The following is a 13270-nucleotide window of genomic DNA, read 5'->3' as shown; positions in this document are numbered from 1 at the left end:
TGGCCTCCCAGGCATTGCATGCATGGGTGTCCTTACATGCAGGCAAAACACTCATAAACATAAAAAATTAAAAATGAAAAAGAATGTATTCTGACATTTAGTACTCATGAAACAGTTCTATGCAGTTTCATCTTTTGCCCATCCAAAAAAGATGGACTTTTCAGACAGACATATTTAGTGATAAAGAACAGACATATTCATTGATTAGCCAAATTTCCTGTGTTCTTTTTCCAATTCTATCACTTCGTAGTGACTTTATAGAGACCTTCAGTGAAGTAACTTCACTTTATCATTATAGTGACTTTATAGACCTGTGTCACTCCACATTGTTTATCATTAAAACTACCTTTACCCACCTCCCCTTTTTTCTAGTCACACACAGTCTAATTTAATAACTACCTCCAAACTCACAGTGTCGGCACCTCATTAGTTAAAGAAAATGTCACAGCCCTCTTAGGTCTCCTTCTAAAAACAATCTGATTCTGAAAAACAATCATCACTGCTTTTGATGTGGCATTAACATGATTTCAGAGGATTCTCTTTATGACTGCTTGGCCTTGTACACTTGAGCAGGACACATGGCAGAAACATGTGGTGGAGGAGGCCCTTTGACTTATGTAAGACAGGAAGGAGAGAGAGAGAGAGAGAGAGAGAGAGAGAGAGAGAGAGAGACTGACTAGGGGACCTACTTTCTCCAGCAAAGCTCCACGTTCAAAATTTTCACAACCTCCCCAAATAAAGTTAAGCATTCAATATATGAGCCTGTGGAGGACATTTTGTATTCAAACTGTAACAAACATGAGGGTTGCATTGAATCTGTAGATTTGAGTGGTCAGAAAAATTTAGCAATATTAGTCCAGTCCTTGAATGTTACTTGAAAAAAAGATAGTCATAATGTCAAATGAACATTTTTTCCTTGCTCAAGTATCTACTATCCTGAGAATCTACTTCCCTCTCCAAAATGCCTTTTCACGCTGCTTTCCAGCGCCCATTACACTGCCTCATGCTTTGCCAAGGAAACAGCAGCATCCTATCACCAAGCTGAGTGACCACCCTGAAACCTGAATCTGGAATCAAATGCAAGTCTTGCCTCTACCTGTGCCCTAGACTAGAACCTGTCTTATTTCTTAACAATTTTCTTCTTGCAGTTGTCCCCCTCTGTCTTCCATCAGGAGTTTCTCCCTTTATTACATCACCTACTTGACCTGGTATCTGCCATCCTTTATACAAGCCATGTCTTGATCACCAAATCTCTCTCAAGAACAGCCTATTTCCCTCCTCCTGAAGAAGCAGCAAGCATTCATAACCAGGTGAGCTATAGATACTATGTCTATTTCTTCATCTCCCACTCAACTATTTCAAATTGGCTTTAGGGAAATTGCTAGTCCATGAGAGTTGTCTATGTCAAGGTCGTGAGAAATTGCTTCATTATCCAACTTCTGGATAGCATTGCCAACTACTCCCTTCAGACCCATTCTCTCTTGATTTCCATACTATAACATTATCCTACTTCACTAGAACATTTACCATTGTCTCTCAGTCTTATTTGCCAATTTGTTCTCTGCTAGACCTTGAAAGTGCTAGAATTTTACAAATTCTATCTGATCTGTTTACATAGCTATCTTCACCCTCTCCCTGAATCAGGAGTTCTTGGAAACTCAAGTGAAGGCTATAAACTATTTGTCTGAAAAAGATATTTAAATATACAAGATAAAAGTCATAGAATTAAGTGGAAAAAGTTATTAAAGTAAATCAAAATAATGCATGATACGTTTATTAACACAAAATAAGGTGATACATCTCAAATATAGTTATATTTAAAGTTGTGTCTCATTTCAAAACTGTAGATGGTTACTTAAGTAATTCCCTAACTTGGATAAAGACCCCATTAACACAACACTATGATGATTCTGGACAACAATGAAAAAATTTTGTTTTGATGATTATAAATGTTGAGTCTTGATTCCCTGAGACTGATCTAGCCATCTTCTGAATGGAATCTTTTAACATGTTTGCTCTAACAAAATGCTGTTGACTGCGTGACTTATAATCAAAGAGAAATTTATTTCTCATACTTCTGGAGGCTTAGAAAATCAAAGATCAAGATGCTGAAGTGTTAACAGATTTGGTCTAGTGAAGTCAGTCTTGATTCATAGGGGAAAAAATATCTATCAAGAATGCATCCTCCCATGGCAGAAGGGATGAATGAGCTCCCTAAAGGAAGCATGAGTTTTTGTTTTATTTTATGTGTATGGGTGTTTTCTCGACCTGCATGTAAGTGTACCCATGTTGTGCAATGCCTACAGAAACCAGAAGAAGGCATTGGATGCCCCAGAACTGGAGTTATGGACAATTAGCTGCCATATGGGTACTGGGAACAAAACTCAGGTACTCTACAAGAGCAACCCATGTTCTTAACTGCTGAGCCGTATCTACACCCCTGAGAGACATGAGTTCTTATCTGGGTGTTCTACAGATACTACCTCTACTTCTTCACCTTTTACTCAATTCACTCAGATTGGCCTGAAGGATTCCTTTCATAAAGGTTCTGAACACCTAAGCACTTCCCTAAAGACCATACCACCTTCACCTTTCAATCACGTAAGTGTAGGGGAACACAAATATTCAAGCCATAGCAGAAAGCAAGATGTATCTAGATCACTTTACAAGGCCATGACAATCATCTCAAAAGACACAAATATTTTTGGAGTTTAACTCTTTTTTTCTCTGTGATCTAAGTTCACATACTAAGACAGTGTTCTAGTTTGTTTCTCCATTGCTGTGACAATATACTCTGAACAATACCAACTTGGGGAGGAAAGGGTTTATTTTATCTTACATCTCCTGGGTCACAATTCATCACTGAGGGAACCCAAGGTAGGAACCTGGAGGCAGGAGCTGGGGCACAGGCCATGGAGGAATGCTGCTTACTGACTTGCTCCCCTGGCCCATGTTTAACCTGCTTTCTTATACAACATAGGCCCATCTGTAGTTCAACTTTAATACCATCAATGCAGAGATAACTTTTAAAAGCATCTTACATACTTTCCAGGTTCATTTCAGATATCTCATTTCACAATATGCAAAAATCCATTCAAAAGCTATTAAAGACTTAAGTACACAGCCTGAAATTGTAAACCTGTTAGAAAAAGTATAGGAGAAATATTCCATGGCATTGGTGCAGCCAGTGATTGTGTGGCTATGACAGCAAGAAAATCTGTAACAAAAGCCAAAATACACAAGTGAGGTGACGTCAGAATAATAGAGCAGCAGAACACCGGAAATGGTGGAGCTAGGAGGGGAGGAGTACACAGACAAGCTATAGAATGGGAAAAATATTTTTCAACCAAACAGTTGATAAGGTGGTGGCATTCAGTATATACAAAACTAGAGCAATTCTAAAGCAACAAGTAATTCAACAATGGCAAAGGATTTGAAAAGACATTTTCCAAAAAGAGACAAATGACCTAAAGGTAAATGTTTCATTAACCCTGATCATCAGAGAAGTAGAGGTTAAAAACACAATGATAAATAACTCACACCTATCAGAATGACTGATACCCAAAAGATGAAAGTACTGATGAGGATGTGGAGAAAAATGGCACTGTGGTACAGTGCTGGAAGGAATGTAAGTTGGTGAAACTATTATGGAAGGCAATAGATCAGCATGGTGGCACAAGCCTGCAATCCCGGCACTCAGGAGGACTTTTTGTTCTGTTTTTGACCAGGACGTTCTGTCTGTGTGGTCAAGAGTTTGATACTACGGCTTGGAGTCTGGTGGGCTCACCCTTTGGCATCCAGTGAAGACAATGAGTCACTCAGAATCCAGAAGTTGCCAATAGTTCAGCAGAGAAGGGCAGGGCTCCAGGAACCATGGTTGGCTGTTGACAGGCCCACTCTTGTGCAGGTCCAGTGTCTGCAACTACAGCTGTTGCAAGATCATGTTTGCAGTGGCTCTGTCATGTCTTGAAGATAACATTTCATAGCCCTTCTCTTATTGTCTCTTACATTTTTTTCTGTTCTCTCTTCCACAATTCCCCCATAGCTATAGAGGGGGTACTATAAGTGTCCTATTTAGGGATGAGCATTCAACTGTCATTTTTATGAACATTTTGAGTAGCCATAAGTCTGTACATCCACTAAAATTCACTACAAAGAGAGGCTTCTCTGATCAAGGATGAGAATAACATTTCTCCATGGATATAATCATAAATATTTAGGCTGCAGTTTGGTGTCATGTCACCTTAGTTGTGTGTTCTTCCTCGGGACCTATAACCAGTCCAGCTATGATTTTTTTTATCAGATCTATAGTTGCAGGCATGAATTCCCTCCAATGGAGTGGATCTCAAATCCAATCCAAGAGCAGTTGGTTAGCCCATGACAGTTGTGCTGCTATTGAAACAGTGGATATGACTTGCCTAGTAGGTTGGCATTGTAGTTTGTAGGATTCACATTGTAGACTGTGAGACCTTGATGCCTTATCTCCCCTAGCAACCTGCATAGTACCTTCTGGAATTATGAAAGCTAACCAGCAAGGAAGAAGTTTCCAGATCAGTTCCACTTTTCTTTATATCTAGAACCAAGCTGTGTGGTCTTCAGCAATAGGGTCTTATCGTCTAATATGGTGTGCAACCAATATGGATAGCAGTATCCTGTATTGGTTTGGGGGTCACTGGGACCTCCTTAACTAATAACTCATAAGGAGGTATTCCATATCTGGCAGTGAGATTTTTGCTTGATAAACAATGGCTTTTAGGAGCAACATCATCCAGACTGTAAGATATCCCCCTTTTATTTTTAACACACACACACACACACAAACATGCACACATGCATGCACAAACACATATGCACATTACATATATATATATATATATATATATATATATAGAGAGACAGTAAAAATGTATTTGTGTTATAGTCATGACCATACAACAAAAATATATTCTTCTAAACCAAAGAGTATCATTATGTCTTTATCTTGTATACGTAACCAGCATCAATGTGTTTGAGAGAGAGAGAGAGAGAGACTCATAATGTACCCTTGGCTGGCCTCGAACTCACTATGTAGACCAGGCTGGTCTAAAACTCATAGCGATCTACCTACATCTGCCTCCCAAGTGCTAACTTACATTTTAATTTAAACATTTTTTATTTTAGCTGTATGAATGTTCTGCATTATCGCATATAAATGCATTCATGCCTACAATACCCTTAGAGGACAGAAGAGGGTGTCAGGTTCCCTGCAACTGCAGTTACATGTAGTTGCTAACTGCCATGTGGGTGCCAGGTGCCAGTAACCAAACCCAAATCCTCTGCAAGAGCAGCAATGCTTTTAATTGCCAAGCCATCTCTCCAGCCCCTAACTTATTTTTTAATTGACTTTCAAAATAGTGGTTTCCATATGGCTTTTTCATAGATCCTTCACTTTAGTGAAACCTTCCTTACCAATTCCTCATTTCCTCCTGTCCCCACAACCTCATCAGCGTCTGTAGTCATTTGAATTTTCAATAATAATCATGCTGATTAGGAGTGACATGGAATCTCAAAGTAGCTTTAGTTTGCATTTCTCTAATAGCTAGGGATATTGAATACATTTTTTTTGGTCTTTTTTTGACTTCGTAACCGCTGGCCTGGTAATTGCTATGTAGACCAGGTGACCTCAATCTCACAGAGATCTGCCTGCCTTGGCCTCCCAAGTGCTGGGACTAAAGGTGTGCACCACCATGTCTGTCTTCAAATACTTGTTAGAGTATTTCTTGTTTTGAGAACTCTCTATTCAGCTCCACAGCCCATTTTGAATGGGCTTTGTTTTCTTGATGTTTAGTTTGTTTAGTTCTTAGTGTATTCTAGATATTAATCCTTTGTGAGATGTATAAATGACAAATATTTTCTCCCATTTTGTAGGCTGCTTTTTCACTTGATTGACAGTTTCCTTCACTTTACAGAAAAATTTTAACTTCAGGAAGTCCTATTTGTTTGCCTTATTTCCTAAGCTACACATCCTGTTTAGAAAGTCCATACCTATAACCTGTATCTTGTGGTATATTCATTTTCTTCTTCTAGCAGTTTCAGAGTTTTGAATTTCATATTGTGATGTTATGTAGATCTGTTTGGATTGATTTTTGTGCACAGTGAGAAAGAAGGATCTAATTTCATTCGTCTACATGTGGGCATCCAGTTTCTCAGCACCATTTGTTGAAAAGGCTGTCTTTTCTCTATTGTGTATTTTGGCCTCTTTGTCAAAACTCAAGTGGCTATAGTTGGAAGAAAGTTTACCATCCAGAGAAATTACCAAACTCTATAAGACCCTTACTGCTGCACAGTTTTCTAGCAACAATGAATGACTTTAACACTAACAATTGTCTTAACAGTCAAATGTAGTTGATGTTGCTTGGCTATGTAGCTTCATGGAGAGTTATGAATTTTACTTACACTGTGCAATTATATAATACTTTAACACACAGTATAAGCCATCTCTTTCCAGGCACTGGACAAAAATATTATATATTCTACCCATTTTTATTGTTTATTGTCTATCATAAGAATATAAACCTCCATGAGTACAGGGACTTTAAAACAATCACGGCGTATTTTTATTGCCCAGGATAGTGATATTTGTTGAAAGCAAACCATTATTTCCTAAGTACCTTATTTTGTTCATTGTTACAGCTTAGTTTCAATTAAAGTCAAATCCCAGCACACAGCTCATTTACAGAGTCAAACACTTAAAGATAAATGCTACATTCCCTCTAACTTTGTAAAAATTCTTACCAACATCCTTTCACTTTCTTATTGTCTTATAGTCAAGGAATCATGTTTTTTATATATTTTATTTATTATTTTTATTTTATGTGTATGAGTGTTATGCCTGCATGTAGGTAAGTGCACCTGTGTCATGCAATGCCCACAGAGGACCGAAGAGGCTGTCAGATCCCCTGGAACTGGAGTTACGGATGGTTGTTAGCTGCCATGTAGGTGCTGGGATTCGAACCTGGGTCTTCTGCAAGAACAGTCAGTGTTCTTAACCACTGAGAAATCTCTCTAGCCTGAATCGTGTTTTAAATGTCTCCTTTTTTACCACACAATTAAGAAGGACAGCACCATAATTTGTGAGGCAGCATGCAAAATGAAAATGAGGCTCCTCATTTTTAAAATGTGAAGACTTTCAAGATGGTGGTTGCAGAGCATTAAACCAAACATGGGGTCTCAGGAGACTGCATCATTCAGGTTCCCATGACACAACCCTGTAGGCAGGGTTTTGTTAGAGCTAGATTTTCCAAATCTTACTAGAGAAATGCATAATGTCATCATGATCAGAAGTCTCCTGTCATGTCTCCTCATGCTTGCGTCCCATGACAGCTCCAAATTATAAAGGCTTGAAGATTTAAACACAAATATAGTTGAGGTCATGCATTGCATAGTAACATTTTCTTTCTCCAAGAAGACTTTTTGGTTAGATGAATTTTCATCGGGTTATAATTATTTATTGCCACATTACCCCATCAAATTATTTTAATAATTCAAGATTAAAAATCTCACTAATGTTATATCTTTTCAGGCATTTATTTACCATGTAAATAAGGACTGTTTAAAGGGGAAAATCAGTTAAAGATGCTCATTCATTCTACAAAGACATTAAAAATTTATAGATTGCAAGTACAAAGCTTGACTCTAAGAAATTAAGTATTACATAAAAGCAAGCTAATTTGCTAAAAAAAAATTCAACTATCTTGAAACCAATTAACCAGATAATCCAAATGATCAATTTGTTGAGTGACCAGTTTGTTAAATTTGCCAAACTGAAAAACTGTAGACATATTTGACAACTTTTAACAGGATGTTTTATTTGGGTTACTAATAATTAAATATATACACACATATGTAAGATGGGCTACAATATTGATTCACAAATATGTATGCATTATGTACGTATATAACAATGTACATACACGTGTGTACATGTATACACACATGTCTGTGCATACATAGTTAACTTGGTCAAAAAGGCTAAGTATAAATGGAAGTGAGCCTCATTGGAGCAGACGCTATAATGGACTAGGAAATTAGTCTTAGTTAAGTGGAAGCATAAAATAGATGCAACAGGGCTGGCAAGATGGCTCAGAGGATGAAGGCAATTAACAGTCTGCTGCTCTGTGTTTGATCCACAGGCCCCACAAGGTGGAAAGAAAGAACTGACTCCTGCATGTTATCCTCTGATCTACACCACCACACGTCATGACATGTACACCTGCATACATACGCATGTGTGTCCGTGCACTCACATACAAATAAATATATGTAATTTTTTTAATGTTAAAAAATATGAAACACGACCTGGAGAGAAGGCTCAGTGGTTAAGAGCTGGCTGTTTTGGAGAGGACCAGGGTTCAGTCCCCAGCATCCACACGGCAGCTGACCTCTGTGGGCATTTCATGACACAGGTGCACTTACACACAAGCAGGCAATATACTCATGAACATAAAATAAAAATAATTTAAAAAATTTTAAAGAAAAAAAAGATACAATAGAAATAATATTATATCTTAAATATTGTATGCCATTTTCTGAATGATGTACTGTCTAGAAATTTGTAGAAGACTCTTAAAAGCTGGACTTGGTGAAATAGGCCTGTAATCCTAGCTATTTGAGTAGCCGAGGTAGGATCATCACAAATTTTGAAGACTTAACCTGAGCTTTAGAGCAAGTTCAAGGCCAACCAGGGCAACTTAGTAAGACACTCAAAATTAAAAAGAAAATAGACTAGGCCGGGTGTGCCTTTAATCCCAGCATTTAGGAGACAGAGGCAGGTGGATCTCTGTGAGTTCAAGGCCAGCCTGGTCTGCATAGTGAGTTCCAGGATCGCTGGGGCTACAGGGAGGCACTGTCTCAAAAAGACCAAAAAAAAAAAAAAATAAACGGATATAGCTTAGTGCTAAAACACTTACCTACCATGTGAGAGGCGATGGACAGAGCTTAGTGCTAAAACACTCACCTACCATGTGAGAGGCGATGGACAGAGCTTAGTGCTAAAACACTTACCTACCATGTGAGAGGCGATGGACAGAGCTTAGTGCTAAAACACTTACCTACCATGTGAGAGGCGATGGACAGAGCTTAGTGCTAAAACACTTACCTACCATGTGAGAGGCGATGGACAGAGCTTAGTGCTAAAACACTTACCTACCATGTGAGAGGCCCCAAACTCAACCCTTGTACTGCTTTCCTCACCATTTCCCACTCGTTGGGGGTTAGGGGAGAAATAGTCTTAAAAGCATTAAATATTTAGCATAAAGAAAATCAACAACAATAAGTTCTGAATCACTCTATTGATGTACCCAGAATGGAGAACCATTTTCCTCTTTGCTATTTAAGCATTCTTTCTACAGGAAAGCTTGCCTAACTTAATGACTCCTCATTAGAGGTCACAACTTCAGTATGCAAGAAGAACAAGATTTTTCCAATTGTTTTTTTTACTATAATTTTAAAGTTTCGTTTTCAACTTTTTAGTATTGGAATCATGCTAATGTCCTTTTGGTATCACTTAGCCTATTTCTCAGCTCTATTTAATTTGTAACTTCAGAAGCATCTAAGGACTCGAGGATATAGCTCAGAGATAAAGTGTTTGCCTAACATGAGAGAGGTCCTGGGTTTGATTCCCAACACCACAAAAGATAATATGAAAACATTGAAAAAAAATCAGAATCTTAAATTTCTTTTAAATCACACATTTGTGAAGCTATTCAAAGTTTAATTTGGGTTCATTTTAGTTAGAAATTATCCAAAAAGAACCAAAATTAGCAAACAATTTCATATAAAAATTCCTATATTACATTTTACTTACATTATACAAAAAATTGAAATAATTCCATGCATTCAATCAGATAAAACAACAATGCTTAAAATCAACACCGGAAGAATCAAGCCCTAGTAGCTAAGTAGGTCATGTTTTATATTTTTGAACATTTAAAAATTAGTGAAATATATGCCTACTCTTCATAAATAATATTCTAAGAGGAATATTTTTGTCATTGATGGTACATTGTTCTTGGTGAAGTTGTTAAATATTACCACCCAGTATTGAAAGCTTTAAATTTAGTAAATCTGGCAAATCGTTAGTGGGCAACTTGCCTTTAAACTACCTGAGTTTCTGCTTCTGGATAGGAGAGTGACAAGGCTGAGAGGGATCTTCTGGATAGGAGAGTGACAAGGCTGAGAAGGGTCTTCAGGAATGCTAATTTTCAGGAAAAAGGTAGGAGAGAAAAATATGAAGCATAAGTAACTGAAGAAGTAGGAAGAAACCAGATCATTCAGAGGAATGGACTTTCAAGAAAGATGTCAGCAGTGCCTGTGCTGTGGAAAGTTCTGGGACAAGGAAGGTCATTGGTACTTCGGTGGACAAACTGCTTACAGCAGACCAGTAATTTGAGGAGTCAGTTTGTAAATAATTAGGAGATGCATATAATTACCCAGATGATAAAGTTATTTTTTTCATCCTAACTTGATATATATAAATTCCTCAGAAGCAAGAAATTGATTTTACTCATTTTGGAGTTCTGCTTTTCCTTTCTTCTTTCCCAACTAGAATCATCATTGGTAAATAGCAAGACACAAAATGAGTTAAATTTGAATTTCAGGTAAGACTATGGGTGCACCCAATTTCATAAAAACAGTGCTACAGGAGTTTAAGACACAGATTAATCCCAACTCTTTAACAGTAGGGGACATCAGTAGCCCACTGTCTCCATTAGACAGATCAACTGGACAGAGAATAAACAGCGAGACATCTGAATTAAGCAATACCTACATCATATGGGCCTAACAGACATCTACCCAAGAACCAAAGAATATACTTTCTATTCAACACCCCATGTAACTTTCTCCAAAATTAACCACATAGTAGGGCATAAAACAAGCCTCAACAAATACAAAAAAAATTGTAATAATCCCATGCATTCTATCAGATAACGCAGTGAAGCTTAAAATCAACACTGGAAGAAGCCCTAGTAGCTACATGAACTCATGGAGATTAAACAACACACTCCTGAATGATGTATGGGTCAAAGGAGAAATTAACCAGTGCTTTTTTTTACACATGCATTTTTATTAATTCTTTGAGAATTTCATACAAAGTATTTTGATCATATTTGCCTCTCCCCCCAAATCCTCCCAAGATCTACCTCCCTCCCTTCCTTACATACCCATGTCTGTGTCCTTATTTTTCTTTTTAAACCCATCAAGTCCAACTTGTACTGCCCAAATACTCTTGGGTATGTGACGCACCAGAGCATGTTTGACTTACCCAGTACCACACTCTTAAAGAAAGATAAGTCTCCCTCTCCTTGCAGCTGTCTCAATAGCTCCCCAGTCTGGGGTGGGACTTCAGGCCCACATCTCCCCTTCATGCTGGGTTTTGTCTGTCTTGTGCTTGTTCAGATCTTGTGCATGCTGTCACAACCACTGTGAGTTCACATGGGCAACTGCACTATTATGTCTGGAATTTTAGGTGTCATGATGCTGGAACCTTAATGCACATAATCCTATGACATGAACATTCTCATTCAAGTGTCCAAAGAAACACTTCCACTATGTCTTCTAATACTTGGTTCATATTCAATTCCCTAAGCATCTTGTAAGAATACACAACATACAATGAAAAAACTTAAAGCTAGCATGTACAGAGTAGAAGGTGGACAGTCAGAGACCATGAGGTTAGAATATTAAGGAAGGAGAAGATTTTGGAATTGCCTTGGGGAGAGTTCAGTAGGAGGTAATAAACCACACAGTCGGAGGTCAGGGATCCCTGGTTCACATTCTTCTTCTACCTGGCACCCTTCTGCAAAAGACAATGGTGCCTGCTATCCTCTTGTCCCCAACTCCTTGTATCCCAACAAGCTCCCTCCAGAGGTCTACCTACCTACCTACCTGGGGCAGTGGAAGAGCACTGGCTTGAATAATACTCCAAAAGCTCTCACTTCATACTAGGTGTCTGGCCCTGAGCAAATTGCTCAGGTAACTGTGTCTCAGGCTACTTCTAGAACGGTGAGGGTGGTGCTAGTAACAAAAATTTCAAGATTGTTGTAAGTTATATATTCTTTGCAATAGGCACAGTGTTTGGGAAGTGTTCAAGTATCAATTCATATTATTACCTTGTCAACGGAAGGAATAGCACAATCTTATGTGAAAGAGAGGAATGAGTGTGATTTGTGAATTAGGTGATCTTATAATTAATCTACCTAAGATGATTAATGACCAAGGCAGACAGGCAAATAAAAGTAAGTCCAGAATTTGCAAGAAGGAAAGGTAAAAGAAAGAAAAGAGAGAGGAAGGAAGAAAGAAAAAATGAAAGAAAGAAAAAGGAAGAAGGAAGGAAGGAAGGAAGGAGGGAGGGAGGAGGGAGGCAGGGAGGGAGGAAGGAAGGAAGGAAGGAGGAGGAGGGAGGGAGGAGGGAGGGAGGGAGGAAGGAAGGAAGGAAGGAGGAGGAGGGAGGGAGGAGGGAGGGAGGGAGGAAGGAAGGAAGGAAGGAGGAGGAGGGAGGGAGGAGGGAGGGAGGGAGGAAGGAAGGAAGGAAGGAGGAGGAGGGAGGGAGGAGGGAGGGAGGGAGGAAGGAAGGAAGGAAGGAGGAGGAGGGAGGGAGGAGGGAGGGAGGGAGGAAGGAAGGAAGGAAGGAGGAGGAGGGAGGGAGGAGGGAGGGAGGGAGGAAGGAAGGAAGGAAGGAGGAGGAGGGAGGGAGGAGGGAGGGAGGGAGGAAGGAAGGAAGGAAGGAGGAGGAGGGAGGGAGGAGGGAGGGAGGGAGGAAGGAAGGAAGGAAGGAGGAGGAGGGAGGGAGGAGGGAGGGAGGGAGGAAGGAAGGAAGGAAGGAGGAGGAGGGAGGGAGGAGGGAGGGAGGGAGGAAGGAAGGAAGGAAGGAGGAGGAGGGAGGGAGGAGGGAGGGAGGGAGGAAGGAAGGAAGGAAGGAAGGAAGGAAGGAAGGAAGGAAGGCTGGATCCAACAACAATTTTATCTTTGATTCCTGTCTCCAAAGTATAGTGGGTTAGCCACTGGTCGTCAGGACCTAGGGATATTCCTGCAAAGGCTTGCTGATTACAAATATAGAATAGTCCAGGGCTGATTTGGTTTTCCAGTGAAGGGTGTGTGTGTGTGTGTGTGTGTGTGTGTGTGTGTGTGTGTGTGTGTAATCCCAGAAGCTCAGCCAGCGTTCTGGGGGAGGGGCGGGCGTCGCCTCTGGTGGCCAAGTATAGAACAGTCAGGGCTGACTTGGTTTTGCGGT

This window comes from Nannospalax galili, unplaced genomic scaffold (assembly GCF_000622305.1).
Source record: "Nannospalax galili isolate Female #2095 unplaced genomic scaffold, S.galili_v1.0 scaffold284, whole genome shotgun sequence".
Taxonomy (NCBI): Eukaryota; Metazoa; Chordata; class Mammalia; order Rodentia; family Spalacidae; genus Nannospalax; species Nannospalax galili.
The sequence above is the reverse complement of the archived record's forward strand: the minus strand, read 5'-3'. Positions refer to the sequence as shown.